The following is a 20,602-nucleotide window of genomic DNA, read 5'->3' on the forward strand; positions in this document are numbered from 1 at the left end:
GAGAGTCTCCTTTAAAAGGATCCTAAGATATTTACTTTCCTCCCGAAGGGGGAGGAGACCGAAAATACATTGGCGTGGGCAGAGTGTGAGGGGAGACCCCATATGGTCATGTAGAAATTGGATAATCTGAGCCCAATACCTTTGGATGGGGGACAGGTCCAAATAAGATGATAAAATGTGCTGGCTGGATCGCCGCATCTGGGACATACAGGGTCGAGGCCAGGTTTATACTTAGATAGCTGCCCAGGGGTGATATAGGAGCGATGAAGTATGTAAAGGTGGGTCAGCCTATCCGACAATTCGGGAGAAACCTCAGTCGACACCGCCAATATCTCCCCCCAGTGCTCGTCTTCCACCTGTCCAACATCAGCCTCCCACCTAAGTTTAAGGTTGTAAGCATGGGCCGTGGCCCGAGGGGCGAGGAGGTGCGTGTATATGGTTGAAGTTTATGGGAGTCATTACCGAGAACCAGATTTGCTAAGGGTGTGCACGCTAAGGCAGGGGGTGCATTCCCAAAGTGGGTCTGCAATGCATGGCGGACTTGCAGGTAGCGAAAAAACACATGATTCGGAAAGCCGAATTCGTCTTTGAGTGCCTGGAATGTCTTGACACCCTGAGTTGTGTAAAGTTGAGACAGGTATATAACCCCCCTGCAGATCCATATCTTGTAGTCCGGTACCCCTAGCAGCTCAGGTAGATCAAGGTTATCCCAGAGAGGTGTATGTGCATGCAGAGAGGAGGCCCCAGACCTAGATTGCACCACACGCCAAACCCGACCATGGTGCGCGATCATGGTATGTTTATATCTCGAACGGGAAATATCAAAATCAAAATGTTTGCAAAAAATAATTTGGTAGGGGTGTGCAATCACATCTGTTATCGAGGTGCACACCAGGTGGGAGTACCTCAGTTTGTCATATGTGTTTAGATAGTATAAGTGGGAGAGCTGGGAGGCCAAATAGTATGTCTCTAAGTCAGGAACTGCAGCGCCGCCAAGGTGGACCGGACATTTGAGGGTCTGCCAGGCCAACTTATGCCTGGAAGAGCCCCAAACGAACGAGTTGAGGATCGATTCCATATCGAGGCGGTGGAACAGACGTGGCGGTAGATGGAGTGGGGCGTGCCAAAATAGGTAGAGCAGCTTAGGGAGAAGAATCATTTTGACAAGCCCCAGGCGGCCCATGACCCAGAGAGCGAGTCTGGACCAAACCTGGGTCTTCCTTTTCAAGAAGGGGAAAAAGGGTTCAAGGTTGAGGCCAACATATTCCGCGAGGGAGCGAGAGCAGTGTATGCTGAGGTATTTGATCCGATCCGTACGCTCAAGAGGTAATAGGGTCTGCGTCTTCGTGGGGGCGGTGATGTCTATGGGGAGAATTTGGGACTTGGACCAGTTAATACGGAGACCTGAAAAAACACTAAAACGTCGAATCACTTCCAAAACCGCTGTCAGGGAAGGACCGGCATCCTCCAAGTATAGCAACATGTCATCCGCATAGAGGCTTATAACCTCTGATAACTGACCCATACGGAGACCACAAATGTCCGGGTGCGCTCTAATGGCGATAGCCAGGGGCTCCACCGCCAATGCATACAGCATGGGCGAAATGGGGCACCCCTGGCGCGTGCCTCTTGATAGGGAAATCTGGCCATTGACAAGGAACCGGGCAGTGGGTGTGTGTATAAGATGAAGTATTACCTTATTGAGTCTAAGGGCGAGGATCTTGGCCAAAATTTTTACGTCCAGTTGCAGGAGCGATATGGGGTGGTATGATTCGGGGTAAAGGGGGTCTTTGCCTGGTTTAGGGATAAGGACTAGCAGCGCTTCGTTCATAGAGCGGGGGAGCACACCGGTGTAAAATATGTGGGTGTAAAGCAGGTGAAGCTTGGGGAGCAGGACCTCTTGAAACTGGGCGAAGAATTCCCAGGGAAGGCAATCCGAACCTGGGGCTTTAGAAGATGGCAAACATGCTATAGCCTCCGCTATGCATTCCTCAGGTATGGGAGCTTCCAGGAGCTCCACTTGGGAGTCCATGAGGACCGGGAAATCCACCGTCTGCAGCAGGGCACGCAGGTCGTCCAAGGAGCCAGCGGCCTCAGAGGTGTATAGATCGGCATAAAAATGACGAAATTCCTGGGCCACCTCCAACGGATCCGACAGCGTGTTTCCAGCCGCAGACGAGAGCTGGACCACCACCGGGGGGCTGTGATCCAGGTGAGCCATGTAGGCCAACAACCTCCCAGCCCTCTCCCCATACTCATAAACTCTTTGTTTGCTATAAAAGACCTTCCTCCCCGCTCTATCAAGGTGCAATTGGTCAGTGAGTCTAGACTGCAGTCTCAATTTAGCGGAGTTAGAGGATGTGGGGCACGCAAGGAATCCGCGCTCCAACTCCTCCAGCACCTGTTCAGCCTGCTGTATATCGAGCTTCGAGGAGTTCTTATATCGACTAATGCGAATGGACATTAGCATGCGGGCATGCAATTTAAAAGCTTCCCATACCAGACCAAACGATGCAGAGTCCATATTGGTCCGAAAGTAGTGAGCACATTCACGCTGGACGGCCTCCAGATCAGGGAGGGCTGTCAGCCAGAAAGGGTTTAACCTCCACAGACGGGATGCTGGGGTGGAAGGCAGGCAAAGCCTGGCCCAACAGGGTGAGTGATCAGACAAGACCCTGGTCCCAAACCCCGCATCCAGAAGGTATGGAAGCAGGGTTGGGGAGAACAGGATCAAGTCTACCTGGGACATGGCATTATGTGCTGGCGTGAAGCAGGAGTACTCCCTCCGGGTAGGGTGTCTATATCTCCAGACGTCTGTCAGAGCAAATTCAGCGAGGAAACTGCCAAATCTAGTCTGTGACGGGGGAGGGGAGGACACGGGGGACCGGGTGAGTCTATCAAGGGAAGGGGACACTACGGAATTAAAATCCCCTAGCCACAGACCTGGCAATGCGGGGTGCTGTAACATAAAATCAATCCCCTCCTGGAGGGCCTCAAACTGGAAGGGCGTGGGTATGTAAAAGGCTAGTAATAAAAATTACAGACCTCCAACCGTGACATGCAAGAATAAATAGCGTCCTCGTCTATCGGATTTTAAATCATGGAGATGAAACTGGACGGTCTTGGCCAACAGGACAGCAAATCCGCTAGAGTTATTCGTATACGGGGCATGATACATCCACCCAACCCACGGTTTTTTAAGGGACAGTTGTAACTGACCCGTAATATGTGTCTCAGTCAGTACCATGATATCCGCACGTAGCTGCTTGAGGTGAGAAAGCACCGCCACCCTCTTAGATCTATCCCGCAGGCCACGCACATTCCACGTGACTACCTTAAGGGTCGCCATAGCAAGTAGAAAACGCAGTGCAGGATAAGTGGAACAGGTGGTGACCGAGCTGACCCGCCATCACCCGAGAGGGGACCCCCGCGGGGAGTAGTGCACAGGGCAACAGCATCACCCCCACCCACTGCAGGCCCACCCCGCACCCACACACAGGAACCACCCCCAAAGCAAAAATAAAAACCAAGGGCAGTGCAGTTAATACTTGGTACACAGAATCAATCAGTAGAACAAGTGTCAGACATAGGTGAATAGGTACAGGCATAAAAAGAACATGGAAGTTAAACATCAAACAGGACCTGAAAGTGGTAAAATGCAGCTTAACAGTGCCTACGCTGAACCGGCAAGGCAGGCAAAGTACACAGTAGCCCATGGCTCTGTAATTTCAGAGCCATTGTATGTAATTTTTAGGGACTACTGGAGCGTTTAATAAAAGACCACATCGACGAGTTCTTGCTGAACAAAAACACTTTCAGCAACAGACAGCATGGATTCATGAAAGACAGAAGTTGTCAGACAAATCTGATTTCTTTTTATGAGGAGGTAAGTAAAACCTTGGACAGAGGGGTGGCGGTGGACGTGGTATACTTGGATTTTGCAAAAGCGTTCGATACAGTTCCGCACACACAGGTCATGTGTAAGGTAAAGTCTACAGGTTTTGAAATATCAGTTTGTAAATGGATAGAAAATTGGCTAAAAGACAGAATTCAGAGAGTAGTGGTTAATGATTCTTACTCTGAATGGTCTAAGGTTATCAGTGGTGTACCCCAAGGTTCAGTGCTGGGACCCTTACTTTTAACATCTTTATAAATGATATTGGGTCTGGGATCAAAACTAACATTTCTGTCTTTGTAGATGACACCAAGATATGCAGTGGAATAACGTCCTTACAGGATGTCTCCAATTTACAAGCCGACCTCAATACACTGTCTAATTGGGTGACTATGTGGCAGATGAGGTTTAATGTTGATAAATGTAAAGTTATACACTTGGGGGCTAAGAATATGCATGCATCATACATGCTAGGGGGAGTACAACTGGGGGAATCCATAGTGGAGAAGGATCTGGGGGTTTTGGTAGACCATAAGCTCAATAACAACATGCAATGCCAAGCTGCTGTTTCCAAAGCGAGCAAAGTCCTTTCTTGTATTAAGAGAGGTATGGACTCCAGAGAGAGAGATATAATTTTGCCCCTGTTCAAATCATTAGTAAGACCTCACCTGGAATATGCAGTTCAGTTTTGGGCACCAGTTCTCAAAAAGGATATCGGGGAACTGGAGAAAGTGCAGAGAAGGGCAACCAAACTGATAAGAGGCATGGAGGAGCTCAGCTATGAGGAGAGATTAGAGGAACTAAATTTATTCACTCTTGAGAAGAGGAGAATAAGGGGGGATATGATCAACATGTTCAAATATATTAGGGGTCCATATAGTGAACTTGGTGTTGAGTTGTTCTCTGTACGGTCAACCCAGAGGACACGGGGGCACTATTTACGTCTAGAGGAAAAGAGATTTCATCTTCAAGTACAGAAAGGTTTCTTCACAGAGCTGTGAAAATGTGGAATAGACTCCCGCCAGAGGTGGTTCTGGCAAGCTCAGTAAATTGCTTTAAGAAAGGCCTGGATACTTTCCTGATGGTACATAATATAACTAGGTACTAACATAGGTAAAGTTGATCCAGGGAAAATCCGATCGCCTCTTGGGGGATCTGGAAGGATTTTTTTTCCCCTGCTGTATCAAATTGGAGCATGCTCTGCTGGGGTTTTTTTTTCGCCTTCCTCTGGATCAATTTTGGGCATAAAATTGGGTATTTGGATTGTACGATTATTTATTTATTTGATTTATTTGTTTTTAAGGTTGAACTGGATGGACTTGTGTCTTTTTTCAACCTGACTAACTATGTAACTATGGAACACATGGGAACTGAGGCTGGCCAGGGAAACACAACTTGGAATGATAGTGGGGAGTGCACCCGGCCACTGTGGACAGTAAAGGGAACATCCAGGTGTAGAGAACGTACGTGATCAGGTGCGCTCCCAGGCAGGAACGGGGGCGAACAGAAGTCAACTGTACTGTGCGGCCGGGAAGGAAGTCTCAGCATAGAAAGGTCTCGGCCGAGAGCAGTGTCCAGTTCCCCGGCTGCAAAAGTGTCTGTGGAAAGGGGGGACCCATATAGAGTAGGTCAAACAGGATATACGGCATAAGCAGGGACTCACACAGAAAATCCAGGGGCACACATGAGCACGGGTGAGGCATATCAGGCATCAAAAAGCCAGTAGCATGGGAGAGGGCAACAGGGGTTCAGGATTACTCACGGTTGATAACATAACTGACCCCCAGGCGTGGAGAGCAAGGACAGGCCCGCAGAAGTGCAACATAGTGGCCATCAGAGTCAGGCAGGGGCATCATCCGGGCATTGTTCAAGCCAGGAGAGAACAGCAGCAGGATCCTCAAAGAAGTGGGCCTTGCCGTCGCGAACAACACAGGGCCGTGCAGGGAACATCATTGCATATGCCAGGTGGCGGATGCGGAGCTGTCGCTTGGCCTCAGTAAACGGAGCCCTCTTCTTCTGGATCTCGGTGGAGAAATCCGGGAACACCACGATGCGCTTGTCCTCGTAGGGGATGTTGCCCTTCTCTCGGGTAAGGCGCAGAACTGCGTCCCGATCGCGGTAGTTGAGCATCTTTGCAATAAAAGTGCGTGGTGGGGCACCTGGAGGCGAGGGTCTTGAGGCCAGGTGATGGGCGCGCTCAACCGCAAAAGTGGAGGAGAAGGCCTCACGACCAAAGTTTGCAATTAGCAGGCGTTCAAGGAATACAGGGGGGTCGGAGCCCTCCACCTTCTCAGGCAATCCCACAAAGCGAAGATTACAGCGGCGCATTCTGTTTTCAAGTTCGTCCTGTTTGCACAGGACAGCGGTTAACTGATGCTGCAGCCTTTCAGTGGAAATCTGAAGGGGGGGGGATGTCATCTTCCACCTGGCCCAGCCTGCGCTCCGTTTCGCCGACCCTCTCCCTCAGCTTGTGTAGGTCCTGGCGGATAAGGGAAATGTCCACTTTAACCTCCTCAATCCTAGAAGTGAGGGAGGTTCGGCAGAGGGTGACAGCCTCGAGAATGCGCGGGTTCTCCGCGGTCGGGCCCGGCACAGCGCCATCTTCCTCCACGAGGTCCGGAGCGTCCGCTCTGAACTTTCTGAGCCTAGCGAGTGCGCCCTGGGCCTTTTTCGGCGGCGATATGGACGCAGGATATTCTCCCGGGAGAGGCAGAGTAGTATGCCGTGTAGAGGAGTCGATTAGGTCCGCGAGGATAGTATAAAGGATAAAGTGCAGCCGGAGCTCCTGGAAAGAGCGTCCTACATAATGCAGCTGCAGGCCACGCCCCCGCAGTGTCCACGCTTATGCAGAATTGGCAATTCCCTACCCTCTCGTGGGTTGGCAAGATCTCGGCAGCGAAAATGATGATCCTGCCCAAAGTTCTTTATTATTTTCACACCCTGCCGGTCCGCGTGCCTGCTTTTTTTTCTTTGACTCTTGCAGAATAAGATCCTCCAATTCCTCTGGGCGCATAAACGTCCTAGGATATCTAGAGCGAATCTCTTTTTACCCATAGGCTCCATGGAGGTATGGGGGTTCCCAACATCTCTAAATACTACATAGCGGCACAGATTTCCCCATTGACTATGCTCCATGCAACCACGGATGTTCCCTTGTGGGTGCTCCTGGAGGTGCCTAATTGCGACCCCTGATCACTTCAGGCACTGCTTTGGCTCCCCCGGACATTATGCCCTTCTTCCTTGAGCCCCATGCTGCTTCATGGTCTGCAAGTTTGGGATTCCGTCCGCTTCTCTAGCAACTTGATGTCTCCCTTTCTATCCCTGCTCCCATCACTCAGAACCCTCTTTTCCCCATGGGTCTGTAGGAACCTCAGGCATTTTCTTGGTGGCCCTCACATGGCTACCCATGAGTCCAAAACTTTCTTTCCACATGCCTCTTCCCTTCTTGGGAGGCTATCCGGGAGATGCATGAGGCACCGGTTAGTGAGCATTATCGTTTTATTCAACTGAGACAACGGATTGGGGCCCTGCGTCGCACGTCCACCTACCCATTTCAAAAAAACTTTTTTTGAGCAAGTATGCCAACATGCCCCCGGGTCTCCAGGCCTTATCTCAGCCATTTATGCATCCCTGAATGGACGCTCGCCATCAGCACTCCTCCCATATATGGCCCAGTGAGAAAGGGACCTTCAGGCCCCAATTGATCTGGAAGACTGGAGTAAAGCCTGGAGAATGGTAGCCAAATGCTCGTTTAATACAAATACTCTAGAGGCCCCGTACAAAGTACTATTTCATTGGTACTAGGTTCCGGCTCACACTGCTCAGGCCTTCCATGGAAGCACTGACAGATGCTTTTGCAATTGTGGACAACGGGGTGATGTTCTTCACACCTGGTGGTCCTGCCCGAGGCTAGTGGGGTTCTGGTCAAGGATATTTGGTTTGCTGCAGACACTCTTCCATTTGACAATCCGAAGGGATGCCAAGCTAGCTCTTCTCCACTGTCCGATACCTGGTTTGTGAGGTCCTCAGCAGAAGCTGGCTACCTATCTTTTCATAGCAGCGGACCATTGCCCAGGCCTGGAAGACCCAACGGGTGGATTTTCATGGGGTAAAGACACGCATGACTGCTATGCTACTACAAGAATGCATGTCCAGCATCGTACATGATTCACACGCTAAATTTCTAAAAATCTGGGAGCCGTGGATTTCATATGAATTCACGTGCCCAAGCTCCCCCCTCTTTTTTTATTTTTCCTTCCTCCCCCCCTCGTCTCCCTTCTCTAGTCTCTTCACTTTTTTTATTCTTCTCTATAGTCTCTCCCTCTTTTCCAAAAATTACCATTGCCCCCCATGGTAGGGGGTAGCGGGTGAAGGGCTTTCACCCCAGAGATGGCAAGGGGGTTACGATTATTTGTGTTGCAGCCAGTCTTTATGCCCTCCCCTACCTGTATTATACCGTCTGTATATTGTGGCGTTTTGCCCTTTGGAATTATGTTTTTGTTTTGTAGCCCCTGAGAGGGCGTCCAATGAGCGGATTCTATTTTGTTGTCTACTTAAATTTCTTTATTTTTATTTTTTTAAATTTTTTATTTATAACCGGAACAGGACCCAATCGGGTCTACAGAACACAAAAATACACACAGTACATGAGACAGAGAATAGACACCTTATGCAGAAAATACAGAGACCAACAGGTTACGTTGTGATGCCACCGGATACAACCGTAACAAGTGACAGGATTGGAGGGGCCAAGATATGGCAGATTCGGGTTATCGTCTACTTCCTTGTGATCTTAGCTAATGCAGTTTGGTTCCGTTGGTTCAGGTGTCACTGATTGGTCAGAGCGGGTTCAGGGCCCTCTGTCTCTATCAAGGGCAATTGTGTGTAGTAATAATTCGGTGGGAGTTGTCGGAGTTACGAGTCCAGCTCCTTCGTTTTTTGTTCTTTACAGTGGAAGGGGATAAGTAGCTCCCCTTATAAGGAGAGGGGGGGGTAGCTATAAAGGGTGCCAAAGAGAAGGCAAGAGATAGATACAGTAAGAGGGAGGGGGTGGGGGGGGGGGGGGGGCGGCAGGGGGCCGTTTGGAGGGAGGGTGGGTGCGTGGAAGATGTGGTTACGTCACTGTGGTGATTAGAGAGGACATAGCTGCAGGGAGTTTTTATCTTACCCCCTGTAGATAAGGGTAGCTATATTAATGATACTCAGGATGGGTTTACGGTTGGAGGGGGAGCACATGAAGGAGGAGTGTGACCCCCCTCATATGATGCGGTTCCCTTCAGCATCTGGCCTTCGGCCGAGTAGATAAAGGCAATCCACATCTGCCAGGTTCTCGAGAACGTTTCCTGTCTATGTTGCGCGGTGAGGATTAAATCCTCCATCCGTCTTATATCTTCCACTCTAGCTATCCATGAGGCTATCGTCGGGGGCCGTGTGGACTTCCACTGTAGTGGTATACAGGCTTTAGCGGCGTCCAGTAGGTGTCTAATCAGAGATTTTTTGTATGTTTTTTCCGGGGTGTCAGAGGCGTGCAGTAAGAAAAACGCGGGGTCTTCCGGTATCCTACGTTCAGTAAATTTCTGGGTGACCTCCCAGACCACTGTCCAGAAATTGCGCAAATCGGGACATGACCAGAAAATGTGTAACAATGTACCCTTATCTGCCCGGCATCGCCAGCACCTGTCCGACACCACCGGAAAAAATTTATGAAGCAATTCAGGGGTTCTGTACCATCGTGAAATAATTTTATAGTTGGTCTCCTGAATTTTGGCACAGATAGAGGATTTATGTGTAAATTTGAGTATCCGTTGTCTCTTGGCAGTATTGAAGTGACAGTTTAGTTCTGACTCCCACTTAAGTAGGCCTGGGGGCACGAAGTCAGGTTTTGGCACATTCAGTAAAGTGTAGGCTTGAGAGAGTGTGTGTGTTACTACGCCCGTGGCATTACACAATTCCTCCAGAAATGTGAGGGAGGAATTTCCTGCGGGCGGGGGTTTCAGCGAGTGGAGAAAGTGGCCTAGTTGGCGAGCCCTCAGGAAGTCCAGTCCGAACTGACCCGAGGGCTCGGAGAGTTCTGCTATTGTGTACCATCTGCCTCCAGTACTAAAGTGTGAGGATTGAAAGAAACCCCTGTGCGCCAGTCGCCGGAATACTGGATCGTGTATTCCCGGCAAAAAATTGGGGTTCCCCAGAATGGGGAAAAGAGGCGAGTCAGAAGACGATAAGGAGTTCTCTGTCATAAGGCGGGCGCAAATTTGCAATGTGTTGCCAATCAGTGGGTGTCTCTTGACTCCTGCGGGTAAGGACGCGTGGCACCAAGGGGCTCTGTTAAGGGGGATCTCACTTTGATGTTGTTCTAGTTGTGTCCAGAGCTTGGACTCCGTATGCCGGGTCCAGTCTATGAGCCTCCCTAGATGTGTTGCTCGATATTACGTGCGGATGTCTGGCAGCGCAAGTCCGCCATGTTGTTTGGGGAGGACCAAGAGTTTGCGCGAGAGTCGCGCCCTCCTCTTGGCCCAGACAAACTCCGTGAGCGTAGTTTGTACCCGTTTAAAGTAGGACGTCGGTATGTGAATGGGTAGGGCCTGCATGAGGTACAGGAATTTTGGGAGAATCATCATTTTTAATATATTGCAGCGGCCTATCCACGAGTGTAGTCCCATGTTCCAATTGGTCAGCAGCAATCTAATCGTGTTCAGGAGGGGCGGGAAATTAAGTTCGTATAGTCTCGCGAACTTGCAGGGTATGTTTGTACCTAAATACCTCAGGGTGGTTGTTCATTTCAATTTGAAGATAGATTGTAGGTGGGCCAGCTGGGCAGGCGGGATCTCCAGTCCCATGGCTTCCGATTTGGCAAAATTAATTTTTAAGTTGGAGATAGCTCCGTACGTGTTAAATTCCTGCAGGAGGTTGGGGAGGGAGATCGCAGGGGTGGTGAGTGTAAACATAAGGTCATCCGCATAGGCGGAAACCTTGTGTTGGGTCCGACGAATCTGCACGCCCGAGATGTTGGGATTGGATCGTATATGACAAAGGAACGGTTCTAGGGACAGGGCAAACAGGAGAGGAGACAACGGGCAGCCCTGTCTCGTCCCGTTAGTGATGGAAAATGGGTCTGAGAGTACACCGTTGGCCCTAACTCTAGCCGACGGGGTCTTGTACGTTGCGGATATCCAATGTAACATAGTGTCACCTAGGCCTATATGTCTCAACGTGGCAAACATAAACGCCCAACTCACACAGTCAAATGCTTTCTCAGCATCTGTGCTTAAGAAAACGCAGGGTGTTTTGGTGCGGGTGACCGAATAGAGCAGGTTCAGGACTTTTGTGGTGTTGTCCCTTGCCTCTCTTGTGGGCACAAAACCCACTTGGTCCAGATGTATCAGTTGGGGCAAATGGGCCTGTAATCTGGTAGCTATTATTTTGGTGAACAATTTAAGGTCTGTATTGAGAAGGGATATGGGTCTATAGCTTCCGCAGTTGGATGGGTCCTTACCCTCCTTCGGTATAACTGAAATGTGGGCTTGTAGAGTGGTGGCGTGTAAGTTGTCTCCATCCGTGAGGCCGTTGAGCATCTTAAGCAGATGGCCGCTCAGCGCCGGAAACAGAACCCTATAGTATTGGAGTGTGAGTCCATCAGGTCCAGGGGCCTTACCCATTTTGGTGTTCTTAATCGCCGTTTGTAATTCGGTTACCGTGATGGGAGCCTCTAATAGTGCACGCGAGTCAGTGGGGAGAGTGGGCATGCGGGAAGTGATAATGTAGTCAAGTATGTGTTCAGGTGGCAGTGGTGAGCTGGTCAAATTGTAGAGTGATTCATAATAAGATTTAAACTCCTGCGTTATTTGCTGTGGTAGGGTTACCTTTTGTCTGGTCGAGGATTGTACGAACGGTATGTAAGAGGCTGTCCTCTGGTCACGTAAGGATTGGGCAAGTAGTCTGCCACATTTGTTACCCGATTCGTAGATCTTCTTGCGTGTGATTTGTAAGGCCGTCTTCGCCTTAAAGCTAAGTAAGTCAGTGACTTGCGTGCGCAATGCGTCGAGTTCCCCCCCCAAAGAGGCCGTCGGGGTTTGTTTGTGGCCGTATTCTAGGGTTTGGAGTCAGCTAAGTAGGGAGTTCAGCTGGGCTGTCCTCTGTCGTTTGAGCCTTGCACCGTGTTTAATAAGTACCCCGCGTATTACCGCTTTATGGGCCTCCCAAACCAGGCCCTCGTCGCTGTCGGGTCCGCCATTAGTGTTGAAGTAGTCAGAGATTTCTCTCGTCACGTCTGCAAGGGTGTCGGGGTCCTGCAGGAGGCTTTCGTTGAGCCGCCACGACTTCCTTTGACGTCTGGGATGGTCAGTCAGGTTATAGCGTAGGATGACCGGGGCATGGTCCGACCATGTGATGGACCCTATAGAGGTGTGGTTCACCGCCTGAAGTTGGTTATGTGGTAGTAGGATGTAGTCAATTCGGGAGTATACGTTGTGGGGACGTGAGAAGAAAGTGTAGTCCCGTTCTCCAGGGTGGAAGAGGCGCCAGGTGTCTAACAGCTGCGCTGCATGGAGGGCTTGGTGAATGGATTTACGTGCTTGCCCGGAAATGGAGGAGCAGCCTGTGGATGTGTCTTCCTTCGGGATTAAGGGAATATTGAGATCTCCACCCACAATGAGTTGTCCCACCGCAAATCTCCGTAGAGCAGAAAGATGCTTTTTAATAAAAGCGTCCTGCTGGGTGTTTGGTGCGTAGAGGTTCGCAATGGTCACCTCCACGTCTCCAATCCGGCCCTTGAGGAATAAAAATCTACCCATCGGGTCCGTTTGTACTGCTGCCAAGGTCCAGGGAATTTTCGCTGATATCAAAATGGACACCCCTCGGGATTTGGCCTCTGTATATGTCGAGTGATATACCGTTGGGTAGTATTTGTTTTTGAGAATCGGTAGGGTATTATCTCGGAAGTGCGTCTCTTGCAGAAGGACAATATCTGCCCTTAAGCGCCTCATGTCGTTAAGTAGCATTCTCCTTTTTTCCGGGACGTTCAGTCCCTTCGCATTTAACGTAACAATGTTTATAGCTTCCATAATTTAGAGGGAAGTGGGGCAACTAAAGAACAGGTGGGTGGGGGGGGGGGGGGTAGGAGAGGTCAATACAAGAGTTTGGAGGGGGTAGAAAGTAGAGGAGTGAGGAACAGAATCCTCTAGAAAGTATCAAGTCTAAGATGGCGTAGGCGCACTCTCGCAGGTTGGGAGCCCGCAATCGTCGCCCACCAGTTAGACTGATAGACTAAACTATTAGCAATGTATATGCTATGGCGCTCTCCAGAGAAACTGGGCAACGAGCGCCGACCTAAGTGGGGGTGTGTGTGGCAAAGGCCTTTGGGAGTCTCCCAGACCCTTCCCGACCACGTAGACCCTGTCTAAAATCAATAGGTGTGGGCCATCAATGTGTGGTCAGTGGAGCATGTTAGACAGGCACGTGTAGTGTAAGATAAACAGTACCATAGCATGTGGGCTATCATTTTTTATTTCCCATGCATATCTGCTAGGTATCTTATAGTGTTAAATATGAACATAAACATAAACAACATAACAATTACAGCAAATATAGCAGAATGCATAAAATGAGTCCTCTAAAGCAGAGTGTGTCTCCCCGCAAATTGGCCTCCCCCCGCCCCCCCAGCGCATCCCCCACCCAGCAGCACCCCCATGTCGCCGCAGGGTGAGGCGGGGCCGGGAAGGGTGATCCACGGTGCCGACACCCCTGGCATCACCAGGTAACGTCCCTAGAGCAGTTGCAATCACTTCCCCCACCCAGCCCGTTCCCACCCCCAGGCTCACCCCAGGGGCCGCGTCCCCCCAGGCGGAGATCCACCGTTCCAGCGGCACCCTCCCCCTCAATGTCCCGATGGGGTCAGCCGCTTCGTGGGTTCAGGGTCACGTCCCCACCTGCGTGCCCGTCAAGGGTGTCATCCCCGCTCTCCGCCAACACTTACGTTTCCGGTGTACGTGCCGGTATGTGGGACCCTTCCCTCAGGAGGGCAGCAACAGGCCCTGTAGTGGAGGCCTTTCCAAGTCGTGGGGTGATGTGGCCGAAGAGGCGAGAAGCGTTCAGGCTGAGTGTCTCGGTGACTCTGGTTGGCAGAAACTGCAGGAGGGTCAGGATGGCTCTCGCACCTGGCCAACAGCGGGGCACCCCCCGCTACCCGCAGGGAGGGCGTTGTGTTGCAGAACGGAGTGCGGGGCCAAATCCCAAGCCGCGTCAGCAGTGTAGGGAAGAAGTCCGGGTCCGAGGCAGAGTAGAGTATGTCCACGGCTCTCAGGGGCGCCCCTCACGGCATCTCCGGCCTATAGCAGTTCAGGAAGGGGGGGCCGGGTCCGGCCAGAAAGAATGCCAGAGTGCGTCAAGCCGGGGGGACGGGGACGCAGGGGCAGGGACACAGAGTGTCGTGTCGCTGCGGTGGCTCCGGCATCTCCGGCAAAACAGCCGATCAAAAGTCTGAGTCTGCCGCAGGACGCATGGCGAGAAGGGGAGGACAACACCCACAACAGTAGTAAAGAGAAAAATAAAAAATAAAAAAAACATTCTGTCTATATGCCATGAACATTGCGGTCAAGAAAAGCAGTAGTGACCCTTAAGACTCACGTGACTCCACATTGGTGACGGTGCGGGAGCGACCCCTGGACCTCTGTGTGCGTGGGGGCCGAGGGGGTCTGCCCACAGCCTGGTTAGAGCGCCCTGGGCCCCTGGGGAGCCTCAATAGCCAGTTAGGGACCGGCACCGGATCCGCTCCAATACAAGTGAAAAATTCCGGCAGATCTGCAGGTGATCGTAGAGTGAAGGAGGTCTGTGCTTTGCGGAAAGTGACCGCCAGGGGGTAACCCCAGCGGTAGGTGAAGCCATATCTCCTTGCCGCCTCCAATGCCGGCTTCAGCATCGCTCTTCTCTGCAGTGTTGCCCTGGACAGGTCCGGTAGAATCTGTATGCCGGCCCCGTCGAACTCAACCTCCCCCGAGTCCCACGCCTTGCGTAAAATCGTCTCCTTCTGGGTGAAACGGTGCAGGCGGCACAGCACGTCCCGTGGTCTAGAGGGGTCCGTCGATCTGGGTCCCAGGGTACGGTGAACCCGGTCAATTTCAAGGGACGGCGGCGGGGGGTCTAGGAGTCCCTGGAAAATTGCAGTTACCGTCGCCGCCAAAGCTTCCGGTCCCGTTGCCTCAGGAATCCCCCGCAGCCGCAGATTGTTGCGGCGGCTGCGGTCCTCCATCTCTTCCAAGTGTAACTGCATCTCCTGGCCGACCAGCTCCTGCAAATCCCGTGCCTGTTCCAGGGCCTGAAGCCTGGTCTCCAGTTCTGACGTACGGGTTTCCCCAGAGGCCACTCGATCCTCAACCGTGCGGAGCTCCGTCCTCACCTCCTGGATGTCCCTGCTGTGCGCATCCTCTATCCTCTGGATGAGCGATTCTATGTCCGCTCTGGTCGGCAGGGCTTCTATGTCGGCTCTCGTAGGGAGCGCTCGGAGCATGGTGCGGAGGTCAGCATCCAGCTGGGTGTGTGCGGGGTCCGGCATGCCTAAAGAAAGTGCCGCTGGGGTCTCGGAGGAGCTGTCTTGTGTCCCCCGAGAGGTCAATGCTGTATGCCGGGGCGAAGCTGGGGCCTGTGTCATGTGCGTCTCGTGCGGTACGGCTACCACGGTGCCTGCAGGTCGCCGCTCCGGGCCTCCAAAGAAGCTCTGGATACTGGGCTGGGAGGTCTGGATTCCGGCCCCTCTGGAGGTCGAGCGAGTCTTATAGCGGCTGGGGGTGTTCATGCCGTGCCCAACGATCTGAAAGGTTGCATTAGGGCCGCAGATGGTCGGGTTAGGCCGGGAGCTCCTTCTAAATACTTCTTCACTCGGCCATTGCCAAGCCACGCCCCCCCTACTTAAATTTCTAATAAACATATTGAAATAGAAAGTCATTGATAAAAAAAACAAAAAAAAACAAAACAAAACGTGAGGTTCCCCCAAATTCAATTACCAGGCCCTTCAGGTCTGTTATGGATATTAGGGGAACCCCGCATCAAATTAAAAACAAAAAAAATTGACTTGGGTCCCCCTAAAAATCCATACCAGACCCTTTATCCGAGCATGCAAGCTGGCAGGCCACAGGAAAAAGAGGGGGTGACGAGAGAGTGCCCCCCCTCCTGAACCATACCAGGCCACATGCCCTTAACATTGGGAGGATGCTTTGGGGGTCTGTGACCCCTCAAAGCCCCATGTTCCCATGTTGATGGGGACAAGGGGCTCATCCCCACAACCCTAGCCAGTGGTTGTGGGGGCTCTGCGGGCGGGGGGCTTATCAGAATCTGGAAGCCCCCTTTAACAAGGGGACCCCCAAATTCCGGCCCCCCGTTTGAAATGGTAAGGGGGTACAAAATAGTGTAAAAAATTGTTAAATAAGACAAACACACTTTTGAAAAAGTCCTTTATTAAAAAAATAAAAATAAATTCCAGCGGTGGTAATCCACTCTTGCTATCCAGCGATGGATGATCATCTCTCCAGCGATGGCCGATTTGATCCAGCGCAGCGAATCCATCCATCTTCTGTCTCCACGGAGGAGACACTGCGGAATCCCGGCGGCCTGACGTTTGTTATATGCGGAGGGCGGGGCCACCCGTCACCTGACCCCGCCCCCCTCTGACACAAATGGGGAAGCCGGGCTTCCCCAATGACGTATGGGTGACCCCGCCCCCCTCTGATGTAACGCAGGTTTCCGTTACATCAGAGGGGGGCAAGGTCACCCGCACGTCACGGGGGAAGCCCGGGTTTCCCCTTGCGTCAGAGGGGGGCAGGGTCAGGTGACGGGTGGCCCCGCCCTCCGCAGATAACAAACGTCAGGCCGCCGGGATTCCGCAGTGTCTCCTCCGTGGAGACAGAAGATGGATGGATTCGCTGCGCTGGATCAAATCTGCCATCGCTGGAGAGATGATCATCCGTCACTGGATAGCAAGAGTGGATTACCACCGCTGGAATTTTTTTTATTTTATTTTTTAATAAAGGACTTTTTCAAAAGTGTGTTTGTCTTATTTAACTATTTTTTACACTTTTTTGTGAAATGGTAGGGGTATTTTGTACCCCCTTACCATTTCAAACAGGGGGGAGCCAGGATCTGGGGGTCCCCTTGTTAAAGGGGGCTTCCAGATTCTGATAAGCCCCCTGCCCGCAGACCCCCACAACCACTGGCCAGGGTTGTGGAGATGAGGCCCTTGTCCCCATCAACATGGGGACATGGTGCTTTGAGGGGTCACAGACCCCCAAAGCATCCTCCCAATATTGAGGGCATGTGATCTGGTACGGTTCAGGGGGGGGCGCTCTCTCGTCCCCCCCCTCTTTTCCTGCGGCCTGCCAGGTTGCATGCTCGGATAAAGGGTCTGGAATGGATATTTAGGGGGAACCTCAAGTCAATTTTTTTTTAAATTTGACGCCTGCTAATTGAATTTGGGGGGACCCCCACGCTTTTTTATTTATTTATTTATTTATTTACTATATATACTTTCAATGAGTGTTCTCTGTATTACGGGAGCCGACAATTCATTATAGCCGTGAGTGATTTTAAAGGACTTTTTTTTGCGCCCCTTCACAGGCATACTATAGACACCCCCCAGGTACAAAATTTATAGGAATCTTACACTTTTATTGTTTCACTTTAATCATTATTAAAATCACTGCTCCCGAAAAAACTGCCATTTTTAAAACTTTTTTTTGCATTGATACATGTCCCCTGGGGCAGGACCCAGGTCCCCAAACACTTTTTAGGACAGTAACTTGCATATTAGCCTTTAAAATTAGCACTTTAGAATCTTTTCTCTGTCAAATCTTCTCTCTATGTCGAATATTTTCTCTCTGTCAAATATTTTCGCTATATAATCTATAATCTTGGACTAATAGAGGTAAGGTTAGGCACATTCGACCACAGGTTCAATAGACACAGATTGTTATTGTCAGAGTCACATTGAATCTCCTATTCTTTATCGAACTAATGTAACAACGAAAACGAAAATAAAGCATTTATGTTGGATCTTTCGTTTTTTTGGATTCTGCACTTTCATTAGCGTTTGTCAAAATGAAAACGAAAATACCTGAAATTCGGATGAAAACGAATGCACATGTCAAATTTTTTTTCCTGTTTTTTTGGTAAAAACTAAAGTGCAATTGCAATTATATAGCCGCCTGCAAACTTTGCGGCCAAAACAGGCATCACTTTTGTAAAGGTGCGAACAGACGACCAGGTCGCCACTTTACACACTTGAGCGACAGATGCTTGATATTGGAAGGCCCAAGACGTTCCAATTGGCCTTGTGGAGTGGGCCGTAACCGGAAAGGGGGACACCTGCCCCTTCAAGGCATAGGATTGTACTACAATCTGTCTGATCCACCTGGAAATGGTGGCTGATGAGACCGCCATGCCTTTTTTCAGACCAGCCACCGAAACAAAGAGTCTGACTTTCAAAAGGGAGCCGTAGCAGACAAATACACCCTCAGAGCCCGTACCATGTCGTGGCAACGGAGGGCCACCTCTTTAGGATGTGTCGGTTTAGGACACAGAGATGGTAACACAATGTCCTCATTGATGTGGAACGGCAAAACCACCTTCGGCAGAAAAGAAGGAAGCGGACACTTAACCACCTTATCCTTGTGGATAACCAGATAGGGTGACATGCAAGACAAGGCCGCCAGTTCCGAAACCCTCCTGGCCGAAGTAATGGCCACTAGAAAGACCACTTTCTGGGAAAGAGTCAGAGGGATCTCTCTGCTATTTTCAAATGGTGGCTTTTGTTATAATAAATATACCCCAAAAATATCTAAAAAAACATTTTTTCCCTCAGTTTAGGCTGATACATATTCTTCTACATATTTTTGGTAAAAAAAAAAAAAAAAAATCGCAATAAGCTATTATTGATTGGTTTGCGCAAAAGTTATAGCGTTTACAAAATAGGGATAGTTTTATGGCATTTTTATTAATAATTTTTTATTTATTTATTTTACTAGTAATGGCGGCAATCAGCGATTTTTATTGTGACTGCGACATTGTGGCGGACACATCGGACATTTTTGGGACCATTGTCATTTATACAATAATCACTCCTATATAAATGCATTGATTACTGTGTAAATGACACTGGCAGTGAAGGGGTTAACCAGTGGGTGGCAGTGTAGGGGTTAAGTGTTCCTAGGGGTGTGTTACTAACTGTGGGGGGGTTGGGCTTTCATTTAGTGAAAACTGATCTCTGCTCCAATCACATGGAGCAGAGATCAGCGTCACTAGTTGCTAGGCAGAATGGAGAAATGCTGTTTACACGGCATTTCCTCCATTCAGCCGTCCAGTGAGACGATCGCGGGTATGCCCGCGGCGATCGAGTCCGCGGGACCCGCGACCGGACTCACGGGGGTCCCCGACTGGCACGCGAGCGCACCGCCGGCAGCGCGATCGCGATGGCAGGGCGGCATTGAAGATTGGACGTACCTGTACGCCAATATGCCTGCCCGTGCCATTCTGCCGACGTACATCGGCGTGCGCTGGTCGGGAACCGGTAAAGACAAGGTTAACACTTTTCAACATAAGGATTTATTATGAAAAGGTCAAGGTTGATGCAAATAAAACATTAAGGGCCGGTTCACACTGCAGGCGAGGCGAGGCGACTCCGACTTGCCTCGCCGCGACCTGCCGCGACCTCAGCGGCAACTTGCAGATGACTTCTGTATAGAAGTCAATGCAAGTCGCCCCGAGGTCGCCCAAAAGTAGTACAGGAACCTTTTTTCTGAGTCGGAGCGACTCGAGTCGCTCCTCTCAGAACGGTTCCATTGTACAGAACGGGGGCGACTTGCGAGAGCGAGGCGAGGCGAGTCGTGTCGCCTCGCATCGCCCGCTGTGTGAACCGGCTCTTACAGAAAAAGGATGTTTTAAAAAATAAAGACAATATACAGCCACAAAGAAATAAGGTAGAATTGGGAAGGAAGAATACTTGCAATTAATGTCCGAGGGTTGATCAGAGTTCGTTCGATGAGCAAAGGTAATCAGTTCTCAAACTTGGCAGATGTTCTTGCTTGGATGGTAAAAGGAGAACTGACCATTGCCTTGGCCTCTCCTCTTTTCTGTCAAATCAAAGGGGGTGTTGACAGCGACCAGTGACCAATCGTCTGGTCAACTTGTTTAGGGGTTGGTTGCTGGGAGGTGTCTACACTCATGACCCTGTCCCAGGTACACTTTGTGATACATATTCATATCTCTGCCTCTCTACTGTTTATAGACTGCAGATATCCATTTTAGTGATCAGCATGATATTTACTTCAAAACAAGTACACGGGTTTCCCATTTCAGGGTTACCTAGGAGGAGTAAGGGGTCCCAGTGGCTTCCCATATGACCTGACATAGGGGTGTCTGGACTTGAAATGTTAGAAATCATCTGAGGAAACTAAATATATCCATATTATGGCTATGCTATGATTACTTTGGAAGTTATAAAAAATTTTGACGTTTCAAAACTATACTAATCTGTCTGCACTCTATGTGGTTTGAGGTATTTACGACGGATATCTGTTGGTTCTCTGAATTGAGAGGGTGACAGTTTTACGACAGGCCTGAATATCTTGCCAGGCAACATGAGCCTTGTTTCATGAGCCTTGTTTATTGACCTAGCCTGGTTCTGCTTCCTCTGCTGAGATAACCTTTCTTTCCTTTTGAAAATTTTAA

Source organism: Lithobates pipiens, unplaced genomic scaffold (assembly GCF_037356315.1).
Source record: "Lithobates pipiens isolate NorthernLeopardFrog02 unplaced genomic scaffold, aLitPip1_a1.2 Scaffold_22, whole genome shotgun sequence".
Taxonomy (NCBI): Eukaryota; Metazoa; Chordata; class Amphibia; order Anura; family Ranidae; genus Lithobates; species Lithobates pipiens.